The following is a 12500-nucleotide window of genomic DNA, read 5'->3' as shown; positions in this document are numbered from 1 at the left end:
GTCCACAAGGCGGCGACATTTCCCCGTTACCGGTGGCTGCGCGGCGGGTGAGTGACAGAGCTTATCCGAGCGGCTGGAACTCTGCGCCGGCGTGGTCGAGCGTGAGGCCTCGGCCCTTTGGCTGCCTGGTACCTAAAACACTTCCATTGATCCAGCCACGGAGGGTGCTGGCTGGTGGCTCCATAGCTCCATACCTCCAGAGCTCCAGAGCTCCATAGCACCAGAGCTCCATAGCTCCATAGCACCAGAGCTCCATAGCACCAGAGCTCCATAGCTCCATAGCACCAGAGCTCCATAGCTCCATAGCACCAGAGCTCCATAGCTCCATAGCACCAGAGCTCCATAGCTCCATAGCTCCATAGCACCAGAGCTCCATAGCTCCATAGCACCAGAGCTCCATAGCTCCATAGCACCAGAGCTCCATAGCTCCATAGCACCAGAGCTCCATAGCTCCATAGCACCAGAGCTCCATAGCTCCATAGCACCAGAGCTCCATAGCTCCATAGCACCAGAGCTCCATAGCTCCATAGCACCAGAGCTCCATAGCTCCATAGCACCAGAGCTCCATAGCTCCATAGCTCCAGGGCTCCATAGCTCCATAGCTCCAGGGCTCCATAGCTCCAGGGCTCCAGGGCTCCATAGCTCCAGGGCTCCATAGCTCCAGGGCTCCAGGGCTCCATAGCTCCATACCTCCAGAGCTCCATACCTCCAGAGCTCCAGAGCTCCATAGCACCAGAGCTCCATGGCTTCAGAGCTCCATAGCACCATAGCTCCATACCTCCAGAGCTCCAGGGCTCCATAGCTCCATAGCTCCATAGCTCCATAGCTCCATACCTCCAGAGCTCCATAGCACCAGAGCTCCATGGCTCCATAGCTCCAGCCTGGGTGGCTGGTGGCTCCATAGCTCCATACTTCCATAGCTCCAGTCAGAGAGTTGGCGAAAATTGCACTAAGTGCGAAAGCCCATTCATTTACAACGGCGTGTCCGCCAGGCGGCGACATTTCCCCGTTACCGGTGGCTGCGCGGCGGGTGAGTGACAGAGCTTATCCGAGCGGCTGGAACTCTGCGCCGGCGTGGTCGAGCGGCTGGCCTCGGTAGTTGAGGTACCAGGGGTGGGGCGGGGAGCTCCAGGCGGGTCTTGTGAGAGAGTGAAGCCGAGCGGCTGGAACTCTCGGCCGGCCTGGTCGAGCGGCTGGCCTCGGTAGTTGAGGTACCAGGGGCGGGCTGGGGAGCTCCAGGCGGGGCTTGTGAGAGAGTGAAGCCGAGCGGCTGGAACTCTGGGCCGGCCTGGTCGAGCGGCTGGCCTCGGTAGTTGAGGTACCAGGGGCGGGCTGGGGAGCTCCAGGCGGGGCTTGTGAGAGAGTGTAGCCGAGCGGCTGGAACTCTGGGCCGGCGTGGTTGAGCAGCATGCCCGCGGAGGTGGCTCTTCCATAGGCAGGGAGGGTGCTGGAGCTCCACACTTCCATAGGCAGGGAGGGTGCTGGAGCTCCACACTTCCATAGGCAGGGAGGGTGCTGGAGCTCCACACTTCCATAGGCAGGGAGGGTGCTGGAGCTCCACACTTCCATAGGCAGGGAGGGTGCTGGAGCTCCACACTTCCATAGGCAGGGAGGGTGCTGGAGCTCCACACTTCCATAGGCAGGGAGGGTGCTGGAGCTCCACACTTCCATAGGCAGGGAGGGTGCTGGAGCTCCACACTTCCATAGGCAGGGAGGGTGCTGGAGCTCCACACTTCCATAGGCAGGGAGGGTGCTGGAGCTCCACACTTCCATAGGCAGGGAGGGTGCTGGAGCTCCACACTTCCATAGGCAGGGAGGGTGCTGGAGCTCCACACTTCCATAGGCAGGGAGGGTGCTGGAGCTCCACACTTCCATAGGCAGGGAGGGTGCTGGAGCTCCACACTTCCATAGGCAGGGAGGGTGCTGGAGCTCCACACTTCCATAGGCAGGGAGGGTGCTGGAGCTCCACACTTCCATAGGCAGGGAGGGTGCTGGAGCTCCACACTTCCATAGGCAGGGAGGGTGCTGGAGCTCCACACTTCCATAGGCAGGGAGGGTGCTGGAGCTCCACACTTCCATAGGCAGGGAGGGTGCTGGAGCTCCACACTTCCATAGGCAGGGAGGGTGCTGGAGCTCCACACTTCCATAGGCAGGGAGGGTGCTGGAGCTCCACACTTCCATAGGCAGGGAGGGTGCTGGAGCTCCACACTTCCATAGGCAGGGAGGGTGCTGGAGCTCCACACTTCCATAGGCAGGGAGGGTGCTGGAGCTCCACACTTCCATAGGCAGGGAGGGTGCTGGAGCTCCACACTTCCATAGGCAGGGAGGGTGCTGGAGCTCCACACTTCCATAGGCAGGGAGGGTGCTGGAGCTCCACACTTCCATAGGCAGGGAGGGTGCTGGAGCTCCACACTTCCATAGGCAGGGAGGGTGCTGGAGCTCCACACTTCCATAGGCAGGGAGGGTGCTGGAGCTCCACACTTCCATAGGCAGGGAGGGTGCTGGAGCTCCACACTTCCATAGGCAGGGAGGGTGCTGGAGCTCCACACTTCCATAGGCAGGGAGGGTGCTGGAGCTCCACACTTCCATAGGCAGGGAGGGTGCTGGAGCTCCACACTTCCATAGGCAGGGAGGGTGCTGGAGCTCCACACTTCCATAGGCAGGGAGGGTGCTGGAGCTCCACATCCACACTTCCAGCCACTGCATGCTGGCACTTCCACCTTGCTTGCTAAGTCGGCGTGATCTTGCCCAAAAAGTCCCTCCTCACCTCCAGCTGGAAGTGGAAAAAAATCCTCCACCTGCTTGGCCGAGGTTCTGGAAGCCAGCAGCTCGCAGAATGTTGCCAAAGTTTCACTGGAAGGAAAAGAAAAGAGAAGACCGAGTGCGCATTTCACCTACCGCCGAATGTCCACAAGAGGGAAGTGTCACTCCGTCGCAGAATCTGCGCCGACGCACTCGGCACCCTTCGAATTTATGGTGCCGGTGCGGGTGTTCTGGGTGCAAAAAGGCCGCCCAAGTGGTAGAAAAAAATCAGACTTCGTCTCTTAGGTCGAAATTAATGCCAAGTTTTGAAATGCGCTGGCAGGGGTGGACCAGGGCCCGTTAGAAGTGCTTAGCCGAGGTCCTGGAAGCCTAACCCGGCGTGATCTTGTGCAAAAAGCCGCTGCTGAGCTCCAGCTGGAAGTGTAAAAAGAACCGGGCTGGATCAAAAAAAGAACCGGGCGGCCCGTTAAAATTGCTTAGCCGAGGTCCTGGAACCCTAACCCGGCGTGATCTTGTGCAAAAAGCCGCTGCTGAGCTCCAGCTGGAAGTGTAAAAAGAACCGGGCTGGTTCAAAAAAAGAACCGGGCGACCCGTTAGAAGTGCTTAGCCGAGGTCCTGGAAGCCTAACCCGGCGTGATCTTGTGCAAAAAGCCGCTGCTGAGCTCCAGCTGGAAGTGGAAAAAGAACCGGGCTGGATCAAAAAAGAACCGGGCGACCCGTTAAAATTGCTTAGCCGAGGTCCTGGAAGCCTAACACGGCGTGTTCTTGTGCAAAAAGCCGCTCCCGAGCTCCAGCTGGAAGTGTAAAAAGAACCAGGCTGGATAAAAAAAAGAACCGGGCTGGATCAAAAAAGAACCGGGCGACCCGTTAAAATTGCTTAGCCGAGGTCCTGGAAGCCTAACACGGCGTGATCTTGTGCAAAAAGCCGCTCCCGAGCTCCAGCTGGAAGTGTAAAAAGAACCGGGCTGGATAAAAAAAGAACCGGGCTGGATCAAAAAAGAACCGGGCGGCCCGTTAAAATTGCTTAGCCGAGGTCCTGGAAGCCTAACACGGCGTGATCTTGTGCAAAAAGCCGCTCCCGAGCTCCAGCTGGAAGTGTAAAAAGAACCGGGCTGGATCAAAAAAGAACCGGGCTGGATAAAAAAAAGAACCGGGCGGCCCGTTAAAATTGCTTAGCCGAGGTCCTGGAAGCCTAACCCGGCGTGATCTTGTGCAAAAAGCCGCTCCCGAGCTCCAGCTGGAAGTGTAAAAAGAACCGGGCTGGATAAAAAAAGAACCGGGCTGGATAAAAAAAAGAACCGGGCGACCCGTTAAAATTGCTTAGCCGAGGTCCTGGAAGCCTAACACGGCGTGATCTTGTGCAAAAAGCCGCTCCCGAGCTCCAGCTGGAAGTGTAAAAAGAACCGGGCTGGATCAAAAAAGAACCGGGCTGGATAAAAAAAAAGAACCGGGCGACCCGTTAAAATTGCTTAGCCGAGGTCCTGGAAGCCTAACCCGGCGTGATCTTGTGCAAAAAGCCGCTCCCGAGCTCCAGCTGGAAGTGTAAAAAGAACCGGGCTGGATAAAAAAAGAACCGGGCTGGATCAAAAAAAGAACCGGGCGACCCGTTAAAATTGCTTAGCCGAGGTCCTGGAAGCCTAACACGGCGTGATCTTGTGCAAAAAGCCGCTCCCGAGCTCCAGCTGGAAGTGTAAAAAGAACCGGGCTGGATAAAAAAAGAACCGGGCTGGATCAAAAAAGAACCGGGCGACCCGTTAAAATTGCTTAGCCGAGGTCCTGGAAGCCTAACACGGCGTGTTCTTGTGCAAAAAGCCGCTCCCGAGCTTCAGCTGGAAGTGTAAAAAGAACCGGGCTGGATAAAAAAAGAACCGGGCTGGATAAAAAAAAGAACCGGGCGACCCGTTAAAATTGCTTAGCCGAGGTCCTGGAAGCCTAACACGGCGTGATCTTGTGCAAAAAGCCGCTCCCGAGCTCCAGCTGGAAGTGTAAAAAGAACCGGGCTGGATAAAAAAAAGAACCGGGCTGGATCAAAAAAGAACCGGGCGACCCGTTAAAATTGCTTAGCCGAGGTCCTGGAAGCCTAACACGGCGTGATCTTGTGCAAAAAGCCGCTCCCGAGCTCCAGCTGGAAGTGTAAAAAGAACCAGGCTGGATAAAAAAAAGAACCGGGCTGGATCAAAAAAGAACCGGGCGACCCGTTAAAATTGCTTAGCCGAGGTCCTGGAAGCCTAACACGGCGTGATCTTGTGCAAAAAGCCGCTCCCGAGCTCCAGCTGGAAGTGTAAAAAGAACCAGGCTGGATAAAAAAAGAACCGGGCTGGATCAAAAAAGAACCGGGCGACCCGTTAAAATTGCTTAGCCGAGGTCCTGGAAGCCTAACCCGGCGTGATCTTGCCCGAAATTCGGCCTCTATACTTCCATTTTAGGTACCAGGCGCTCAGTGTGTTGGTCCCACTAGTCAGTGTACTGGTCCCACTCGCTAGTGTACTGGTCCCCCTAGTCAGTGTACTCATCCAGTTACCCCCCGTTTTCCAAAACACCATCGGCACGTATAAGGGGGGGACTCCTGAGAGAGATGAGGTATATGGCAGCGCAACACCAATCCGCTCCGCGCTGGTTCCCATGTCGGCTACGGATGAATAAAACCAGCCTGTCCCCCCTGGAGCTCACGAGACACGGAATTTTTTCTAAGTGCCAACGGCTCTTCCGAGCAAACGTGTCCGCTCCGGCTGGTTCCCCCGTCGGCCTCGAATGACGAAAAATGCCGGTCTCCGCCCGGAGCTCATGACAAACGAAAAATTTTCTAAGTGCCAACGGCACTAGCGAGCGAATGTGTCCGCTCGGCGCTGGTTCCCGGGTCGAACCCGGAAGACGAAAAACGCCGGTCCTCGCCCGGAGCTCATGACAAACGAAAAATTTTCTAAGTGCCAACGGCACTAGCGAGCGAATGTGTCCGCTCGGCGCTGGTTCCCGGGTCGAACCCGGAAGACGAAAAACGCCGGTCCTCGCCCGGAGCTCATGACAAACGAAAAATTTTCTAAGTGCCAACGGCACTAGCGAGCGAATGTGTCCGCTCGGCGCTGGTTCCCGGGTCGAACCCGGAAGACGAAAAACGCCGGTCTCCGCCCGGAGCTCATGACAAACGAAAAATTTTCTAAGTGCCAACGGCACTAGCGAGCGAATGTGTCCGCTCGGCGCTGGTTCCCGGGTCGGACCCGGAAGACGAAAAACGCCGGTCTCCGCCCGGAGCTCATGACAAACGAAAAATTTTCTAAGTGCCAACGGCACTAGCGAGCGAATGTGTCCGCTCGGCGCTGGTTCCCGGGTCGAACCCGGAAGACGAAAAACGCCGGTCTCCGCCCGGAGCTCATGACAAACGAAAAATTTTCTAAGTGCCAACGGCACTAGCGAGCGAATGTGTCCGCTCGGCGCTGGTTCCCGGGTCGGACCCGGAAGACGAAAAACGCCGGTCTCCGCCCGGAGCTCATGACAAACGAAAAATTTTCTAAGTGCCAACGGCACTAGCGAGCGAATGTGTCCGCTCGGCGCTGGTTCCCGGGTCGAACCCGGAAGACGAAAAACGCCGGTCTCCGCCCGGAGCTCATGACAAACGAAAAATTTTCTAAGTGCCAACGGCACCAGCGAGCGAATGTGTCCGCTCGGCGCTGGTTCCCGGGTCGGACCCGGAAGACGAAAAACGCCGGTCTCCGCCCGGAGCTCATGACAAACGAAAAATTTTCTAAGTGCCAACGGCACTAGCGAGCGAATGTGTCCGCTCGGCGCTGGTTCCCGGGTCGAACCCGGAAGACGAAAAACGCCGGTCTCCGCCCGGAGCTCATGACAAACGAAAAATTTTCTAAGTGCCAACGGCACTAGCGAGCGAATGTGTCCGCTCGGCGCTGGTTCCCGGGTCGGACCCGGAAGACGAAAAACGCCGGTCCTCGCCTGGAGGTCCCAGCAAAATCGGCGAAAAAACGACTAAGTGTCAACTTTCGAAAAAACGGCTAAGTGTCGACTTTCGAAAAAACGGCTAAGTGTCAACTTTCGAAAAAACGGCTAAGTGTCAACTTTCGAAAAAACGACTAAGTGCCCACGGCTCTGCGGGGCTTGTGAGTCCGCCCCGCGCCGGTTCGGCGGTCGGCCTCAAAAAGCAAAAAATCAGCCTCTCTCCCTGGAGCTCACCAAAAATTTGTCGAAATTTTTCTAAGTTCTCCTCGAGGTACCAGGGGGTGAGGTACCCGGGCTAAGGTGCAGTACCTTTTTTGGTCTTCAGGTGCGCCAGAGTACAATGAAATGGTCCCAGTAGTCAGTGTACTCATCGACTTTCCCCCCGTTTTCCAAAGCACCTCGTTTACGAGTATGGAGGAGATGGTGCTGGTCTCCCCACGGCGTCGGACACGCCGTCCTCGACAGCACAAGGTCGGATAGAAGACCTGGAAAGCGCCGTGGCACGCGCTGGAGGTGGGCACTTTGGCGAAAAAACGACTAAGTGTCAACTTTCGAAAAAACGACTAAGTGTCAACTTTCGAAAAAACGGCTAAGTGTCAACTTTCGAAAAAACGACTAAGTGTCACCTCTCTGAAAAAATGGCAAAGTGTCGCCTCTCTGAAAATTTTCTAAGTGCCCACGGCTCTGCGGGCTCGTGCATCCGAGCCGCGCCGGTTCTGCAACCGGCCTAGAATGACGAAAAATAACGGTCTCCTCCTGGAGCTCACAGCCAATTGTGGCGAAAAAGTGGCAAAGTGCCCACGGCTCTGCGGGCTCGTGCATCCGACCCGCGCCGGTTCTGCAGCCGGCCTAGAATGACGAAAAATAACGGTCTCCTCCTGGAGCTCACAGCCAATTGTGGCGAAAAAGTGGCAAAGTGCCCACGGCTCTGCGGGCTCGTGCATCCGACCCGCGCCGGTTCTGCAGCCGGCCTAGAATGACGAAAAATAACGGTCTCCTCCTGGAGCTCACAGCCAACTTGGCAAAAAGTTTCTAAGTGCCCACGGCCCTGCCGAGCTTTGGCGTCCGCCCAGCGCCGGTTCCGCAGTCGGCCTCCAATGACGAAAAATAACGGTCTCCTCCTGGAGCTCACAGCCAACTTGGCAAAAAGTTTCTAAGTGCCCACGGCCCTGCCGAGCTTTGGCGTCCGCCCAGCGCCGGTTCCGCAGTCGGCCTCGAATGACGAAAAATAACGGTCTCCTCCTGGAGCTCACAGCCAACTTGGCAAAAAGTTTCTAAGTGCCCACGGCCCTGCCGAGCTTTGGCGTCCGCCCAGCGCCGGTTCCGCAGTCGGCCTCGAATGACGAAAAATAACGGTCTCCTCCTGGAGCTCACAGCCAACTTGGCAAAAAGTTTCTAAGTGCCCACGGCCCTGCCGAGCTTTGGCGTCCGCCCAGCGCCGGTTCCGCAGTCGGCCTCGAATGACGAAAAATAACGGTCTCCTCCTGGAGCTCACAGCCAACTTGGCAAAAAGTTTCTAAGTGCCCACGGCCCTGCCGAGCTTTGGCGTCCGCCCAGCGCCGGTTCCGCAGTCGGCCTCGAATGACGAAAAATAACGGTCTCCTCCTGGAGCTCACAGCCAACTTGGCAAAAAGTTTCTAAGTGCCCACGGCCCTGCCGAGCTTTGGCGTCCGCCCAGCGCCGGTTCCGCAGTCGGCCTCGAATGACGAAAAATAACGGTCTCCTCCTGGAGCTCACAGCCAACTTGGCAAAAAGTTTCTAAGTGCCCACGGCCCTGCCGAGCTTTGGCGTCCGCCCAGCGCCGGTTCCGCAGTCGGCCTCGAATGACGAAAAATAACGGTCTCCTCCTGGAGCTCACAGCCAACTTGGCAAAAAGTTTCTAAGTGTCACATCTCTGAAAAAACGGCTAAGTGTCGACTTTCGAAAAAACGGCAAAGTGTCACATCTCTGAAAAAACGGCTAAGTGTCGACTTTCGAAAAAACGGCTAAGTGTCAACTTTCGAAAAAACGGCTAAGTGTCGCCTCTCTGAAAAAACGGCAAAGTGTCAACTTTCGAAAAAACGACAGAGTGTCGCCTCTCTGAAAAAACGACTAAGTGTCGACTCTGAGAAAATGGCAAAGTGCCCACGGCTCTGCGGGCTCGTGCATCCGACCCGCGCCGGTTCCCCAGCCGGCCTGAAATAAGGCAAAACCAGCCTCTCCGCCTGGAGCTCAGAGCCAACTTGGCGAATATTTTCTAAGTGCCCACGGCTCTGCGTGGCTACGGCGTCTGCCCAGCGCCGGTTCCTGGGTCGAACCCCGAGGACGAGGAATGCCGGTCTCCGCCTGGAGGTCCCAGCTTAATCGGCGAAAATTTTCTAAGTGCCCACGGCTCTGCCGGGCTCGTGCATCCGACCCGCGCCGGTTCCCCAGCCGGCCTGAAATAAGGCAAAACCAGGCTCTCCCCCTGGAGCTCAGAGCCAATTGTGGCGAAAAAACGACTAAGTGTCAACTTTCGAAAAAACGACTAAGTGTCAACTTTCCAAAAAAACGGCTAAGTGTCGACTTTCGAAAAAACGGCTAAGTGTCAACTTTCGAAAAAACGACTAAGTGTCGCCTCTGAAAAAACGACTAAGTGTCGCCTCTCTGAAAAAACGACTAAGTGCCCACGGCTCTGGGGGGCTTGTGAGTCCGCCCCGCGCCGGTTCGGCGGTCGGCCTCAAAAAGCGAAAAATCAGCCTCTCTCCCTGGAGCTCACCAAAAATTTGTCGAAATTTTTCTAAGTTCTCCTCGAGGTACCAGGGGGTGAGGTACCCGGGCTAAGGTGCAGTACCTTTTTTGGTCTTCAGGTGCGCCAGAGTACAATGAAATGGTCCCAGTAGTCAGTGTACTCATCGACTTTCCCCCCGTTTTCCAAAGCACCCCGTTTACGAGTATGGAGGAGATGGTGCTGGTCTCCCCACGGCGTCGGACACGCCGTCCTCGACAGCACAAGGTCGGATAGAAGACCTGAAAAGCGCCGTGGCACGCGCTGGAGGTGTCACTGTGGCGAAAAAGTGACTAAGTGTCAACTTTCGAAAAAACGGCTAAGTGTCAACTTTCGAAAAAACGGCTAAGTGTCAACTTTCGAAAAAACGGCTAAGTGTCACCTCTCTGAAAAAACGGCAAAGTGTCAACTTTCGAAAAAACGACTAAGTGTCAACTTTCGAAAAAACGACTAAGTGTCACCTCTCTGAAAAAATGGCAAAGTGTCAACTGCGAATGTGGTGGTGCATGGAAGGAAGTGGAGGACGGCCGCCTCCTTAAACACAGGCCGAAGAGGAGCGTCAGGGCCGGCTCCTTAAACACGGACCGAGTGTCGCCCTTAACACAGACCAAGGGGAGGACGGCCGCCTCCTTAAACACAGGCCGGAGAGGAGCGTCAGGGCCAGGCTCCTCAAACATGGACCGAGTGTCGCCCTTAACACAGACCAAGGGGAGGACGGCCGCCTCCTTAAACACAGGCCGGAGAGGAGCGTCAGGGCCAGGCTCCTCAAACATGGACCGAGTGTCGCCCTTAACACAGACCAAGGGGAGGACGGCCGCCTCCTTAAACACAGGCCGGAGAGGAGCGTCAGGGCCAGGCTCCTCAAACATGGACAGAGTGTCGCCCTTAACACAGACCAAGGGGAGGATGGCCGCCTCCTTAAACACAGGCCGGAGAGGAGCGTCAGGGCCAGGCTCCTCAAACATGGACCGAGTGTCGCCCTTAACACAGACCAAGGGGAGGACGGCCGCCTCCTTAAACACAGGCCGGAGAGGAGCGTCAGGGCCAGGCTCCTCAAACATGGACAGAGTGTCGCCCTTAACACAGACCAAGGGGAGGACGGCCGCCTCCTTAAACACAGGCCGGAGAGGAGCGTCAGGGCCAGGCTCCTCAAACATGGACCGAGTGTCGCCCTTAACACAGACCAAGGGGAGGACGGCCGCCTCCTTAAACACAGGCCGGAGAGGAGCGTCAGGGCCAGGCTCCTCAAACATGGACCGAGTGTCGCCCTTAACACAGACCAAGCGGAGGACGGCCGCCTCCCTAAATACAGGCCGAACCGGAGCGCGAGTGTCGCTCCTTAAACACGGACCGAGTGGAGGACGGCCGCCTCCTTAAACACAGGCCGAACAAAATGACACAAAGTGTCAACTGCGAATGTTGTCCATCCAAGGAAGGAGCGTGATGCCCGGCCGGCTCCTTAAACACAGGCCGAGAGTCGCCCCGGACGGTCCGCCTCGCGGCGCCCGTCTGCTCGGATAAAATGACACAAAGTGTCAACTACGAATGTTGTCCATCCAAGGAGGGAGCGTGATGCCCGGCCGGCTCCGAAAACACAGGCCGAGAGTCGCCCCGGACGGTCCGCCTCGCGGCGCCCGTCTGCTCGGATAAAATGACACAAAGTGTCAACTGCGAATGTTGTCCATCCAAGGAAGGAGCGTGATGCCCGGCCGGCTCCTTAAACACAGGCCGAGAGTCGCCCCGGACGGTCCGCCTCGCGGCGCCCGCCCGCTCGGATAAAATGACACAAAGTGTCAACTACGAATGTTGTCCATCCAAGGAGGGAGCGTGAGGCCCGGCCGGCTCCGAAAACACAGGCCGAGAGTCGCCCCGGACGGTCCGCCTCTCGAGGCGCCCGCCCGCTCGGATAAAATGACACAAAGTGTCAACTACGAATGTTGTCCATCCAAGGAGGGAGCGTGATGCCCGGCCGGCTCCTTAAACACAGGCCGAGAGTCGCCCCGGACGGTCCGCCTCGCGGCGCCCGCCCGCTCGGATAAAATGACACAAAGTGTCAACTACGAATGTTGTCCATCCAAGGAGGGAGCGTGAGGCCCGGCCGGCTCCGAAAACACAGGCCGAGAGTCGCCCCGGACGGTCCGCCTCTCGAGGCGCCCGCCCGCTCGGATAAAATGACACAAAGTGTCAACTACGAATGTTGTCCATCCAAGGAGGGAGCGTGATGCCCGGCCGGCTCCGAAAACACAGGCCGAGAGTCGCCCCGGACGGTCCGCCTCGCGGCGCCCGTCTGCTCGGATAAAATGACACAAAGTGTCAACTACGAATGTTGTCCATCCAAGGAGGGAGCGTGAGGCCCGGCCGGCTCCGAAAACACAGGCCGAGAGTCGCCCCGGACGGTCCGCCTCTCGAGGCGCCCGCCCGCTCGGATAAAATGACACAAAGTGTCAACTACGAATGTTGTCCATCCAAGGAGGGAGCGTGATGCCCGGCCGGCTCCGAAAACACAGGCCGAGATTCGACCCCGGACGGGCCGTCTTCTCCCGGCGCCCGCCCGCGTACGCCCCCCATCCCCGGTCGCCCGTCTGCTCCCGGCGGGCCTCCGAGTACCCCCTCACCCAACTGACCGACTGGCACTCATGACCCGCCTTGGTAGGGCCTCCATCGGCCTCGGCTCGTCCGACGTCGGGTGGACGGTTCCTACCCACTGCGGGTCGCACTCTAGCGCCCCGGCCGCTGCGTGAGCGTGCGCTCCCCGCGCCGCCCCGCAGGCCCCGGCGCGACCGTACTGCGGCGAGACCGAGACGACCCGGTTTGGCATCCATCCCACCTAGCCACGATCCACGGAGGCCGAGCGAGCGGCTGAGTGTCGGGCGCCGCGCGTGCGAGCGTCCGCCGGCCGCGCCGGTCCTTCCGCGAATGTCGTTTCTCAAACCCTCCGGCTTGATAGCGGCGGCACCACGGGAAGCCGTCCACACACACCGTCCGACCTCTATCCGAAAAGCCTTCCCGACCAACCGCGGTCGCGGGGGCGTCTGTCGCTCCG

Source organism: Syngnathus leptorhynchus, unplaced genomic scaffold (assembly GCF_054491065.1).
Source record: "Syngnathus leptorhynchus isolate UIUO unplaced genomic scaffold, UIUO_Slep HiC_scaffold_40, whole genome shotgun sequence".
In the NCBI taxonomy this organism is placed as follows: domain Eukaryota; kingdom Metazoa; phylum Chordata; class Actinopteri; order Syngnathiformes; family Syngnathidae; genus Syngnathus; species Syngnathus leptorhynchus.
This window is presented reverse-complemented; position numbering follows the sequence as displayed.